The 14,657-nt window shown below is 37.0% G+C and overlaps 1 pseudogene; it reads right to left on the bottom strand.

Moving 5' to 3' along the window:
- Positions 1 to 649: 649 nt before the first annotated feature.
- On the bottom strand, positions 650 to 2,570 carry LOC122332183 (annotated as a pseudogene).
- Between the last annotated feature and the right edge of the window lie 12,087 nt (positions 2,571 to 14,657).

Genomic DNA, 14,657 nt, shown 5'->3' with positions numbered 1-14,657 from the left:
TTGCACAGATTTTGCACTCCAATTTGGGCAGTTTGAAATCAGCTTGCATATTTTGGGCAGATAGATTGCATTGAATGCCATAGTATATGACAGGCATAATTTTTAGCTTCAGACTCAAACCTGTTAAATATTTCAAAACAAAATTTTCATTTATCATGATGTTTGTGCAGGAGAGATGCGGGAAGTGTGTGATATCAGTTCTGTTTTAAAAAGTCATGTAGCGTCTTCCTGCCTTTTATTTAACTAGAAATCTTCAAGATAAAGCATGTTCTAGTGTAATTGTTTTTGTTAATGAAAACATTTTACGTAAATACAGTATCAACAACAGCAGTTTCACAACATTTCGTGGACTGATAAAAAGGAATTAAAAGCATCAGACTAAACACTATCGGACTACACTGAATCAGTTGCAGGAAGGACATTTTGTGGTATAAGGACATTTAGCATTCGTATGAAACTTCAAAGTAATTGGGGTCTATGAGCATTAAACACTACTTTAAACATTGGAGCAGACAGAAAGCGTCCAGCGCTGATGTTTTATAGATATTTAAATATCAGTGGTCTCTCATCGTTTAGGGGTTGGTGGCCCGCGGATGATGCGTCATTGAGGCTGGTTGCTATTAGTGATTCTCTGTCGTGTCTGACAGTATTAACATTCCAGTGATGAGCTCTCCTGAACCTGCAGCCAACAAATACAACAGGAAGGGAAAGAAAGTGGCTTATCGCAGTAAAAGTAGGACACCGGAAGCCTTACTTCTTGTTGGCGATAGCGTGCGATCACAAGGATTGTAAAGGTGGAGGACCAGCAGAAAGTGGAGGCGATTATGGCCATTGGAGCTGGAGATCTTTTTGGGGGTCACCCAGGCAGTGCCCACAGAGCAGACGATTGAATACGGAGACCAGGCAGCCAGGAACATCACTATCATTATAATGGACATCTGTAAAAACTAAAGGGAGCATTCAGGTAAAACTGAATAGAAAGTACAAAACCTACCAAGCAGGAGTTATTATAGTGCTATATGATTCATATTTTAATAAAGTTTATAATTGATATTTTTCAGTTTTTATTTATTTAAATGTTAATAATTCTTTACATGTTTTCATTTTTTCTTTTAATTTAGATTTTCACTTTCTTTTTTGTATTTAGTTTAGATATAACCTTAGTAGCAAATGTATTTTTTTAGTTGCCAAGTCATCATTTCTAATACTTCATTTCTAATATTTTATTTTATTTTATCTTTTATCTTTTTACACATCATGTTTATACTTCGTTTTTAAGATTTGTTTTAATGAACGTCTAGGTCACATTTCTATGAAATACAATAAACACTGCCTAGTACTACCTTGGCCAACGTCCATCTGGTCAGCCAGTCCATGTTGATGCTGTCTAGGCAGTTACTGGCTTTATGCGCTTCAGTAACAGAGCGTTATGTAACTTGATAGAACATGACAGCCAGAGGAATGATAGAGTTAATGATCACCACAGTCATTGTAGGACACAGGCTAAATAAGAAAGCAGAGTTAGTCGCATTTTGCTCATTTTTAAAATCACAATCTCAGAAAAGCTTTTACAGAATTTTCGACTAGTTTAAAAAAGCCTGTAACATCATTCTTGACTCACTTGTGTTTATTCCTCCAGTTGATGGTGCAGGTGGCTCCTGTAAGTCGGGCATATCCTGCCCAACCAGCGATAGGCATAGATAGCCAAAACACAGCATTCAGCCAAGCAGCCACAATTAGAGAGTGTACGATGGTGTTATCGCTTCTGTCCTGCAACAAAGCTCATTAACAAGTTTCCCTAATGCATTTGGCCTGTCTTTAGGCAAAGCATTCAAAGCCTAATGACGGTCGTTAGAGTTACGTATTTCATTTAGGTGTTTGTATGGATGGCAAACCTGTCAGGTCGACATATGGTGGAGTGTCGATCAATGTAGCTTACGGTGAGCAGTCCAATACTAGCCATCCAGAAGAATATATTCAGGCAGCATAGATCTATAAAAGAAGCAAGAGTTCTGTTGTTTACATGTGTGAAAGTAGAAAAAGAACTATAATCTTAATGAAAATTTCTTTTACTGATACATTTAATGTATATTATAGCACTGTTCATATTATCTTTTTTAACACAAATTTAAGTTTAAAATAATACTATGATGATGCAGGTAAATGTACCATTAAACTGAAAAAAATTAAAGGAGTGCAAAAATCTGTGAATGTGTTTTTGACCACTCTTATTCATCCCTGGCCCCCAAAATGCACTTTGCTTTGATCATTCACAATATTGCTCAGACTTGTCGATGTGTTGGATGACACACCTGACAGCCTGTGTAGCCAAATTTCCAGCTCCGGTACAGGTCTGAGGCTGCCGACATGGGAGTAACCAATCCACGCTCATGGCGTCAGTGAAAGCCAGGTTGATAATGTCGCGTGCATTAGGCGTGCATAACTCTGAACTTCACAAACATCAGCAGCACCACAATGTTACTAGACAGACTGACCACCTGCCACCAGAGAAAGGGCACAGAAGGGAGCACGATGTTAAGACATCTGTGATCTGGCCGTACATCAAACATTTCCGTTTTCCCACACACACACACACACACACACACACACACACACACACTGCTGGTTACCTCACGCTCAGCTGAATCATAAATGTCATTTTCAAAGAATGCTTAAAAACAGTACTCAATCTATCCCATAGGCCTCAAAGACTTGTATAAGAGTTCTGTAAGCCAGATATCAACTCAAAAAACCTTATCATTGGTATTTAGTGTGCATTGCATTCTTTGCAACATCAAACATACACACACCGTCTCTCTTTACCTGCAGTAGTTGCCAAATTTTGCAGCAACAATGTTGTGTTCAGTCTGTGTGAGCGCTCTCTTCACCATACTGCAGTCTCAGTGGCTTGTTTCAGTCCAGATACCATCCTCTTTTTATCACATAATCATATATATGCACTCTCAGGCTAGACCATCTGTTCAAGCAAAATCATGGCTTGAAAAGTTCAGGATCTAGACTGCTTCTCTCTTACCTAGAAGCAGATCTGTGGAAACTGTGTGTATGTGTGTGTGTGTGTGTGTGTGTGTGTGTGTCTTGCGCGCCGAGGATGTAGAGAGGTTGCAGGGTGATTGTAAGGCGAAGGCTGGAAAAGCATTGGCACAGATTATGCTCCACTAATTATGTTTTCTGCTTAGTTTGCTTGAGACTGGAAGAAACCGTTGTTTCTGTACTAATCCTTACATGAAAGCTTTTTATTATTGCAGCAGAAGAAGCTTTACTGGAGCGATAAGTGCATGTAATTTAACATGTTTGAGTTTTGAAACAAGGGCGATTTTGCAGTAATATGTTGATAGGCAACGATTCAGCAGTTCAATACAGATAAATAAAACACTTCATGGATTAAGAGCTTGTGAAAACTGGCGAGCCTGTTACACCGATGACCTATTAATGTAAATACAATTGGCTTGTTGTAAACAGAGATAAAACAAGAAAAATATGATGATGCAATTGCATGTGTGTTTTAACAGATGGTTCAAGAGAATTTTCACTTGCCATATAACCATTTTGTTTCTCCAAGAATCTCTCACTAAAAAAAAATTCCTCACACTAAAAAATTTTTTTAGTGTGAGGAACATTAAGAATATTTTGTGCAATGGAAAGGTCCGTGGATGACAAAGTCACCAAGCATTCCAATAACCCAGGGTGCAGAAAGGGATTCTGCAATGTAGACCTGTAACACTTTACTGATCTATTTATTTTGAGCTATTAAAACAACATTCTTTACTAGAAACGCGTGATGCAATTTTTTTATTTAAAGGAAAAGAAAGTAGCGTTGGAAGCATTCGAAATGCAATTCAATCTAAAGGACAAAAAATACAGCCATTGACATAAACGTTAACTCAACATCAACCACTAGATGGCCCTGTTTGCGCGAACTCTTGGCCGGATATTACGTACACGGAAGAGCCTGCGTTTTCTGTCATGTGATGATCACACATAAACAAACGAAGAACTTTTTTATAAACTGGAGTCAAATTGAAGGTACTTTTTGCATGTTATGATTTACAACAACGTTTCGCCGTTATTTGACAATCTGCTAGATGTTAGCTAGTAACTCAGTAGGTCAGTTAATGAGACGCTGTCAAACAGGCAGCATCTGTTAGAAGCTCGTGTAATTTCCTCGTATTTCTGTGCTATTTTTATACGGGGCTGCGGCAGGCGAACTACACAGTCTATCTAATGAATATGGCAGATGTAGTCTGTTTGCCAATGCGTTAAAATATTTTTTTTCTTGGAAATGTTATAATGCGTTTGATTTGATTGTTACCCAGAGATCTGAGAGTTACTTGTATAAACAGCTGCCAGGTAAAAGATCTGTCTTTTGCATTTTCAACACATTTTCTTCAGTTGGCATTCCAGATATGCTGAGCATTTCTCATCATCAGTGTTGAAGGACTGCATGCGATAGTAGTGACAGACAGAGACAGGTCCCTGTGATCAAAGGTATCAGCATCGCCTCTGACTTTAGGTCTGTTATATATCTTTTTCTGAAGCAATATCTGACATTTTGCTCGTTTTCTTTATAGTTGCCAATGACAATGCTCCTGAATACGCACTGCAGCAGCCTTCCTGTCCACTTTGTACAGCAGCCCAGCCAGGGCAACAAGCTGGAAACATCCAAAAATAAAAGCATCATTTGTTACTATAACACATACCAGGTACTTTGTGCAAATCAAAGTCCACTTTTGACTTGCACTGCTTCTTGAGTTTCACTTGATTTGTGGTTTTATCGTCCTTTTAGCATTTTCTTGACAGATTGCTTACAATTTATTCGATTACCACTTGAGTCATAAAAGTTTTATACATAGTAGTAATGCCAACACAGGTGAGTCTTCACAGGTAGTACAAAAACCTCAGATGCTTTAATTGTGTGATGCGTTGTAATAATTCAATTTATATTCTTTCACATTTAGGTTTTGATCTTCAGTCTTGAGAAGGAGCTAGTTCCTCTGATTGAAGAACTAAAAGGCGAATTAATTGGAAGTAGCTTAGTGATTATTTATTTCGGCACCTTCACACGTTTGGATGAGGATAGTCTTATTTCGTACACACACACACACACACACATGTACATACATAATGTTGGGTGGTGCTTGATGCTGTATGTCTTTTATAGATGTAACCCGCTCCTGTTTGTCTCTGATTAATAGAATTTGTCTAAAGCTGGTTTACAAAAAATGAGATTTTATTTCACTTGGCTTTTAAATTTTTTACAATACATCTTGGTTTAAAAACAGATTACTATATACATATTTCTAAACAGCACAAGTATTCATTTAGTTAACACACCATATTAGAAGTAGCATTTTATCATTTTAATGAAGTCAGTGGTTTTTTTAGTTTAAAGCTCTTGAAAATAAGGTTTGTAGGTATTTTTTTATTTTTTGGTCTACAAACATTACAGGGATATTGAATGTCAATAATCCAAACAGAATAAACTCATCATCACTAGTCACCATTCTAACCGTCATGTTATATATAAATAATCCCATTTTCTGTTAGATATTCTAACTTTGTAAAAGTATTTGTTAAATAGGGCCTTTAGAGCTTGTCAGAAGCCTAGTAAGGAGTGATGTCTTTTAATATTCAGTGATTATAATTAAAATGTAAAAGTTCATACTTTGTGTTTATTTATAAAGCTTATTGTGATGAACAAACGAGGAACCAGGGTGCTGGAAACTATTTACAAAAATATAATTACAGCAGCTCTCTATTCCTGAAAAGAAAGCATGCAGTTCAACAAACTAAGAATTGCAAGCATGTATAAAGAGAGAGCGTCGTCCAGTATGTTTAAAAGCAGACAGGCTGTTAAACTTGGGTTGAAAAAGAATGAGAGAGAAAAAGAACTGTAAGCCCTGACACAGAAGACACAATGTGGAAAAAAAAAAAAACTTCAATTATAATTTTCTAAATCTGTGGTAGATCGTCAGATCGTTTATAAACACACAGTAGCATAGTAACCAGCACTGCGCTTCTCTTAGATATAAAACTGTGATTACGTTGCCCAAAAGATCTCTCAGAAGCGTGATGCATCAGATGCAATCAATGAATCCTCATGTTTACTAATATAAAATAGAGCACAGCTCCTCCCCATGTTGAACATCATCGTCTTTTCTTATCTGTGACTGGAAATGCAGGGGGTAGTCACCATTAGAGAGGAGGACAACAGGAGACTAATATATGTGCAGTATGATTAGACTGGTAGGAGTGAATTTATTTCCACTGGAACAAGAAATAATACACGTTCTATTTATTTCGGTAGCTAATGCGTACATTCATTACTCATAGTGACTTTTCGGTTAACTATGGTTCCTCTTACCAGTTTCCATCGTAGTATTTTAATCCATTCATCTGCCTCATTTTGCAGTTTAGCGCACAGATAAAAAGCGTCCTCTCTGGGAACCTTGCAGACTATAGGGAAACACAAAATGCTAAAAATCTTAATAATAAATTGTATTTGTGATTAAATACTGGGGAAATTTAGCATGCACTGGAAAATGTGTGGGTAGGAGGAAGTCCATGTATAGGAGTTTCTGACTACATTTTACTATTTACTTCTCATTCGCAGAGAATCGCTTCATGTAGGAAAGAAATACCAGATGCACAATAACAGAATATTAGGAGTTTGAAATGAAACTTTCTATGATTATTACCTGGATTTGTACACAGGCGATGTGAATTTTTATTGGTGCGATTGTCTGTAATTCTGATTCAGTGAGCACAGGAACTGTAAGACGTCAGATATGCTGCCAGATATACCAGCTCATTTTCAGTTGTCAAAAATGGCCCGCTGATTTTGTTTTATGGTTGGCCAACAGCAGGATTTCAGATGTGAGCAACCAGAATATCTAGTCTAGCGCAATGAAAGAGCCTTGCTTTTGAACTTGAATGTAATTGTGTGTAATTGAATGAAACATTTCAATAGCTCTATTACAAATTGAACTATGAACTGTAGTCACCCTTGTCAAATAAAAATATGCCATTCGGAAATCAATGGCCTTGTCAGATATAATTTGAACTACAGAGGTAAACCAAGGTGTTACGGTTGACAGCAACAACAAAAACCCTGAAAAATGTTAGTGCCAGCAAAATATAAAAGGAAAATTTACTTAGTTTAATCTAGTACTAAATGAACTAAAACATTTTACATTTTAAAAAACAAATAAATCTAATCAAAATAAAATCACAACAACAAAATTACTAAAACTTAAAAACTTGTAAAAAAAATGTAGTAGAGAATATATTTCATACACATAAAATAATTCTAAATATTACCAAAAGCTAAGAAAGTTTCAATTTAGTGTGATGCGTTCACCAAAAGAGGAATGTACCTAATTTAGGTTTAATTACAACCACGTATAGATCTCTCACCAGAAGCAGTTAACCCTCTCTGACTGTAATCCAAACTGCACAGCAGAACACTCAGTCAGATCCAGGGTTCTTGTTAATATCTACAAACTGAGGGCAGTTTTTTTTTTTTTTTGTGTAAGAGATATAAACAGTGGAAACTTTAATTCTTATCCCACAATCAGATCTCGCTGAACAAAGACACAGACCTACCATTTTTATCTTTAAAATATTTAAGTTCATATCTATTCAGCGTAGACCATCTCTGCTTCCAGTTCTGCCCAGAAAAATAAATAAGATGAAACCAAACAGCCAACAAAAAACTAGGTGTACGTTTATAGAACCAGTTAGAGTTTACCTCATTGGCTGAAACTGACATTTACCAAACACTGGATTCATTTATTTATTTTTTTTTAGTCGAATCTATATTGAATATTAACCATACCTTGATGATTGCTCCTTGTTTAACTGGATAACCCTCTTTTGTATGACTGTTAACAACATAAACAGTTTAGCTTTACCCTTTCAAATATATGTATATATGTGTATTGTGTGTGTGTGTGTGTGTGGGTCTGTATAGTATCACTCTGACTTGCTGGAGCATTGGGGCACTGGAGTCGTTTTCATGGCCTGTCTGTACTGGCCGTATGCACACACACCGTCTCATAAATGGACAGTTCTTCCCACCTGCCGTACCGTTTTTGAGGCGCAGCATATCAGGTTTCCTTGGTAACAAGAGTAGAAAAGAGAGCAGGGTCCCCAGTGCCAGACAAGTGCTGAAAACAGTTTGAGAACTAAATGGCGCTTGCCGTCGCTGCCCAGCAGAGAGCTGATTGGCCCAGGTGACTGCAGGAAATCCTGAAGGAAGGGAAATTCATTGACCAAGGAATATTTGCCAAACTGCTTTGGACATGAAGTGTTTCACTGAATCCCTTTGCTCTGAAGAGTTTTAGAGATGAAAAGGCAGTGAGGAAGTGCTGTTTTGCTGTGTCTGAACTCTCATTATTGTTCACTGTTAACATGTTTATAGAACTTTAATTAAATAAAAGCAATACCACACCTAGCTGTATTGAAATGGGGTTAATTGGCTGGCAAGGTCACTGCACTTTGCTATAAGCGGGCGCGAATAAGCATCAGTCAGAGGCACAGTGACCAGGCAGGTTACTGCCTGCGTAGCTTATCATGAATCAGATTTTATATACACATATTTTTAACAGAATAGTCAGAATAAGCAGCTTTTCTTTAAAGACACAAGGCAAAGTAAATTTACAGCTGATACCTGAAATGAGAACATTGCAAAACCTTTAAATAATCTAAAAAACTAGAAAATAGAAATGGAAAAACAAAAAACCATATTGTTCATCCATAGCACAACACTTAACAAAAGGTCAATTAGTTAGTAAAAAATTATGGCCATGTCTGTGCAGCTAGAGCACTGATTTTAATGCATTCTCCATAAATGGAATGGAGTTCCACTTGAGAAAATATTCAAGACTTTCTGTAGTTTCTAGGCGTACTGCGCTAATATCAAAGCGATTCAGTGGACTACAAATTACTTTCTTACGGACAGACAAAGCAAAGCCCAGTCAGGTCGCTTTGTTGCTGTTTCTGAGTAAAAATTCCCATCCACACTTTGAAAGGAGAACTGGCTGCATGCGGGACGTCATAATGATACCAGCTAGAGAGAGAAAAAAACAAGTGAGGCAGTTGAACACCAAGTTGTATATGACTGTCAACTTTCGCAGGCGGCTTTTTTAGACATAGGAATCTGGCGTTAGACAACACAAAGGATGCGTGTCTCATAATATTGATCGCAGGGGTAGTTTCCCTTAAAACAATGGTAACACATCACTGCATTAACACGGCAATTAAAGCCGGCCGACCGTCATTCGCATATTTATAAATGGAAGTCTATTTAGGATCGTCATGTATTTCAAGAAAGTTCCACATAGCACTCTTTTTTGTTAATAGACTGAAATTACAGAACAGCGACCTTGTTGCCAATAACCTGCAGGCTGTGTGCCCCTTTAATTTACATCACTTAGTGATATTAACTTTGTCATTATGCCTCCATGTCCTCAGCATAAAGTGGAGTAAATTTTACTGTAATACAAAATAAATAAACAAACAAATAAATAAAATAAACTATTAAAACAGTCCAACTGTGTAAATGTTCAAACTATATTTGTTGTAAAACCTCATTTTTATATGCAGGATTCTCATGACTGTATCACGCATTGCCTCTAAACAGAACTGAGAGTTAAAGTGCTTAAAGGTCATAAGAAAATAATTATATAAACAAACTAACGAATTAATAAAATTACTAAGGCTTCTTTTGAGAGTAAAATAGGTAGAAACCTGACGTTAGGAGTTTGTAAATTTTGTAAAAAAATAATAAAATAAAATAAAAATAAATAAATAAAACTTTGAAAAAATAATTATTTACATTTGTTTTGCCGTTTTACTAACAACAACAACAACAAAGTCCAATTGCTATAAAGTGAAGAAACAACATGTTTTCATGCTTTCATTCACAACAGATAAATCAAACTGATATTTCCTCATTCTTTCGCTGCGCCGCTATTCAACAGCAGGTGCCAGCAAACTTACAAATAAAAAACCAACGGGCTTTAGCAGACGGGAGTTAGTTTTTATGCTGTGTTTCAGCCTGTTTGGTTTTCATTTCGTAACACTGTAAAAACAATGACGCTGCTTTAACAGAAACCCGTTAAGCTGAAGGCGTCGGATATCACGCCGGTCGGGAGCAGCCTGCCGTGGCGTCGCGTCGCGTCGTGAAAGCGCCTCACCTGACGGCCTCGGCTCGTCGAGGTCCTCCCGCGCTGCTGCTGCGCGCGTCGAGCTGACGCTCATGGTCGGAGCAGTCTCAGGTGTCCGCGCTGAGTACCAGGTCAGGTCCGTCAGGAGCAAGTTATAAGCGCGTACAGCTGCTGAGTTGAGATACAGTCGAAAGCGACAGCTGAGGAAGTCTGACAGACCCGCCCACAGATAGATGTTTTAGGAACCATATGCTGATTAGGCGCTAGTCTATCTCCTGCGAGACTGGCCGTGGTTAAACACGCTCCAGCACACGACACACAACTCACGCTAAACTCGTTTCAGCCATAGCGTACCTGTTTGAAGAGATATGAGCATTTGCCCGCTAAAGGTTATGCACGACGGTTAAATATAAGGACACAACAGTACAAGAACAAATCTAGTCATTAGACCGCGATTTAATGAAGCACAATTATTAATAGGTGATATGCTTTCGCTAGAGCAAATAGCAAATCGATCCCTTTATATCAGCGTTTCGCCCCTCACAGCTGCTTGTTTACATTTTATTCTTTGAGCAGATGCTTTTATCTATTGAGGAACATGCAAATGATAAAAATAATTCAGATCTGATAACTGGTGATTAAAGCGCATGAGCTTACTTTACAGCACTCATCATCAACTAAATACCTGAAAAGAAAACATTTTAGTATAATGTGTATGAAAATGTTGACGATGCAAAATAAATAAAGTGGCTAATATTAAGCGTCCAGAATGCTCACTGGAGTGTGTGTTAGGTGAACATCCTTTCCGTTAGAAAAACCGCCTTAAATCTGCCAAATGTTGTTATTCTGCGTATCTGTGAGTCTTATTTACTTTACATTTCTACACGTGTAAAGCGTTATGAATACAGATAATAATAAATACATTTCCCTGTAAAGGTGGCAATCATCTTTCTCCATTGATAAGCCAACCCAAAGTTTTGAGTTTTTTTTTTTTTTTGGTGTTGAGCCTTTGGAAACTTATGATGTGCTTATTTTTATTTTTTTCGGCGTACCATAGAACCCTAGAAAAATAACTAGATCAACGACTTTTTCCAAAACACGGGGGTATATCAGGGCAAGGCCATGAATGTGAGCGGCCAGTGTACGCCATAGATCGATGCATATCTTCGTTTAGTTGGACATTGAATGTTTTCTCTGGAAATATAAGAAATTATTTTGTACTAGACTTTAATTCGCTTGTAACATATTAATGAGTAAATTCTCCCATGTAGGCTCGGCCTGCTGCTAATAGTAAAGTACAGCAGAAATAAAGAAAAATATGGCAAAAATTTGGCCATGACTGAAATTCTTTTACTTTCTAATTTATATTTTAGGGTGGGATTAGAATGATGACAACCCATATTGTTTAATCTACAGTCATGCCCAATTTTCAGTGACAAATGTTGTATTTCTGAGGATTTCTTTGAGAGATTAAATCTGTTGTGTTCGTTCACATCGTTCTACATAACTGGGTGTCAGATGCCTTTAAATCATTCTAAACTTTACAAAAAGCAAAAACAAAATTTGCTGTTTTCAATCCTGACACCTAGTGCATCAGCACATGTGAAGGTGTAGATGAGTACTAGTCAGGTAAAATCACTATCCAATATGTTTGATTGTAGCATGCCCCAGCTGCTACAGACAGATGCACTTCAAAAGAAGAATGACACATTGTATTTCTTGTCAGGAATAGTTACCTCCAAAGAAACACACGCAGCCATCATCCTTTGGATAAAAACAGCTGTTAAAAACAATATGTCATCTTTTTGTGATACTATATATATAGTAGGATACTTTTTCCTTCTTAACACTTGTTTATGCTGCCATCTCTGACCACAGCACATTTCATGCATTATTAAAACCCACATCTCATATACTTTGTGCTGTTGTGTGCTGAAGTGTCATGCCCTATTTTTTTATATCAAGTCGACTTTAGATACAACTTCTAACTAAAAAAAGTTACATTGCGTAGCATGTGTGACAACTTTTACAGCATGACAATTTATAGTGTATCCTTTTCTGACTCAAATGTTGTATGTTACCAGTCTTGTGTGGACTTATTATTAGTGTATTTTCAGTTATTTCATTTCTGATGTGCCCATGTAAGATGAATTTTGTGTTTTTTCTGGTAATTTGCCCTACATTTGTACACAGTTCTGTCTAGTAACAAAACCTTACTTTGTAGTAACCCAGGCACGTCTTGTGACGCTCAAAACCAGCAAACAAAAAAGAGAGACATGCAACTGGACTTGAGTGAACCTTAAAATAAGAACTTTTATTTTGGCCTAATTTATCTTTCCTCTGTTATTTATAACTGTTGCGTATGCGTTCATATTCAAGCAGTAGTCGCGTTTTACTTGCTGTGTATTTGTGCAAATTTACAAATGGCTCACATGAGATGCTAAATAATGACTATAAATAATGTTTCAGTCAGTGACTCAAAATCATCTTAGAAGATCATCCTGGATTATTAATTCACATTTCAAAATTCAAGCATTCACTTTTGAAATGAAAATAAAATTGCATTGAAGTATAAAAGCAATCTAAGCGTTCATCATGAAATACTGGACTTATCCACTTGCCAACACATGCAGTCAGCACGTTGCTGTAAGTTGAATACACAGATGGACATCAAGGACCCTTACGAGTCCTGTGAATACAGTAACTTCATTTATATTCCCTCATTTTATTCCTGGGCAGAGATATTTCATTTAAATGTAAAGGCCTCATGGTACTGAACTCCTCCACGATCAAGACATCTCCAGATTATTAAAGATTACCAGGAAGGAAACAAAAGATCATTCCTATAGTCTCAAAGGGTATCAGTTGCGGTGTGCTAAAATAAATGCATTTTGTAGAATTTGTGTTAGTTGTACAAGCTCATTTTTCTCATGGTCTATGCAGATGCAGATGTGAAGTTCTGAATTTCTTTTACCACCAAGTAGTATTGCATTAAAGTAGGAACAAAGTAGCCACATCATTTAACAAACACCAGCCACGTCCACGACCCACAATTCATCCTCCACAACTCACAAGTTCTTGCGTAATTCTAGTGCATGTGTAATTACAAAATATCACAGGCACAGCCTTGTGAAATGTAAGCGATTCTCTACAAAGCAAGTTCCAAGTCTATCCTGCGCTCACGAATGGGAATGAGTTTGCTCCACAGGCCCAGGTACTATACATCACTGTGAGAAACACTTGCTGGGGCAGAGAAGACAGATTTTGTTGTCTAGACTGGTCCAGGTATCTGCCGATTATTAAAATTGCAGAATATACGGTCTGCAGGCCACTTCCCATTGGTCATGAGAGGAACAGTGCAGCTTCAGCGATACAGTCTATTAAATGGGCATGTCTGCGTTCACTGAGAGGTTCTGAGGGGCCACGTCTGGAGGACAGTCTTTGAGAAACTCTGTTATACTTCCACTGCTGTAAACTCATGGAAGTAGTCTTGTGAAGTCTCTCCATTTTCTGTGCCTCTCACCAGGTCAGACCTGGACAGATGAATTGTTACAAAGGCACGACACAGGATCCTGTGACACAGAAAGAGCCGAGTTAATCATCATGTAAGATAAAACCATAAACTAATTCAGTAAAGTCTGGCAGTTTTTTTTTACCTTACTGCTGTAACTCCACATGCATCTTTTCTATGCAGTTAAAATGGAATACAACATAAATCCTATCCCACATGAATTAGGAACACATAACTGAAAACTAGTTTGTCAAGACTGGATTTCAATAACAGTTAAAATAATGTTGCTTCCTTTAACTTGAAATTTTGTACATGCAGGTTAGCACATTCACTGCAAAGATATACTAAAGAGATAAACTAAGTAATCTTTGCGTCTAAGGCTAGAATACTCAACATGACTTTTTGCAGATTTGCAGTCTGCATATTTTTTAGTGAATTGAGTCTGCAAACTTTGATTCTATTCAATGAGAAGATATAGACATGTTGCTGAGCTTGTTTGGAGCTGTCAATTTGTAACATTTTTATTATGTAACAATGTAAGTATAAATCAATGATTATAATTTTTATAGTTTAATTTCAAATATTTTTAATTTTGATGGCTTACTATTTGTAAATGTAATCAGTAAGATTCAATAAATTACAGGAGGATAAATCAATGTTATTTTACACAGAGATTAGTAGATATGTTAATAAAATATATTGACTTTATAATGTTGTTGCATTATGTGCAATGGTGACCTTTTAAATGGGAAACAGCACTTTTTGATTTCTTTCTCCAAAGGTTGCTTAACTCAAAAGTGTCAAGATATATGTACCCTTTTAGATATTGGATCCTAACAAACTTTCCTTTTAGCATCTTTATTTTTATGGCCCTATATGGTTTGGTTCAAGAGATACTGAATTTTAATACGGGTCCAGGTGTAAATCGTTAAATGTGCATGTTGATGGTCAAAAAACCA

Source organism: Puntigrus tetrazona, unplaced genomic scaffold, assembly GCF_018831695.1.
Source record: "Puntigrus tetrazona isolate hp1 unplaced genomic scaffold, ASM1883169v1 S000000006, whole genome shotgun sequence".
NCBI lineage: Eukaryota > Metazoa > Chordata > Actinopteri > Cypriniformes > Cyprinidae > Puntigrus > Puntigrus tetrazona.
Note: the sequence above shows the minus strand (reverse complement) of the source record. Positions and strands in the feature narration are given on the sequence as shown.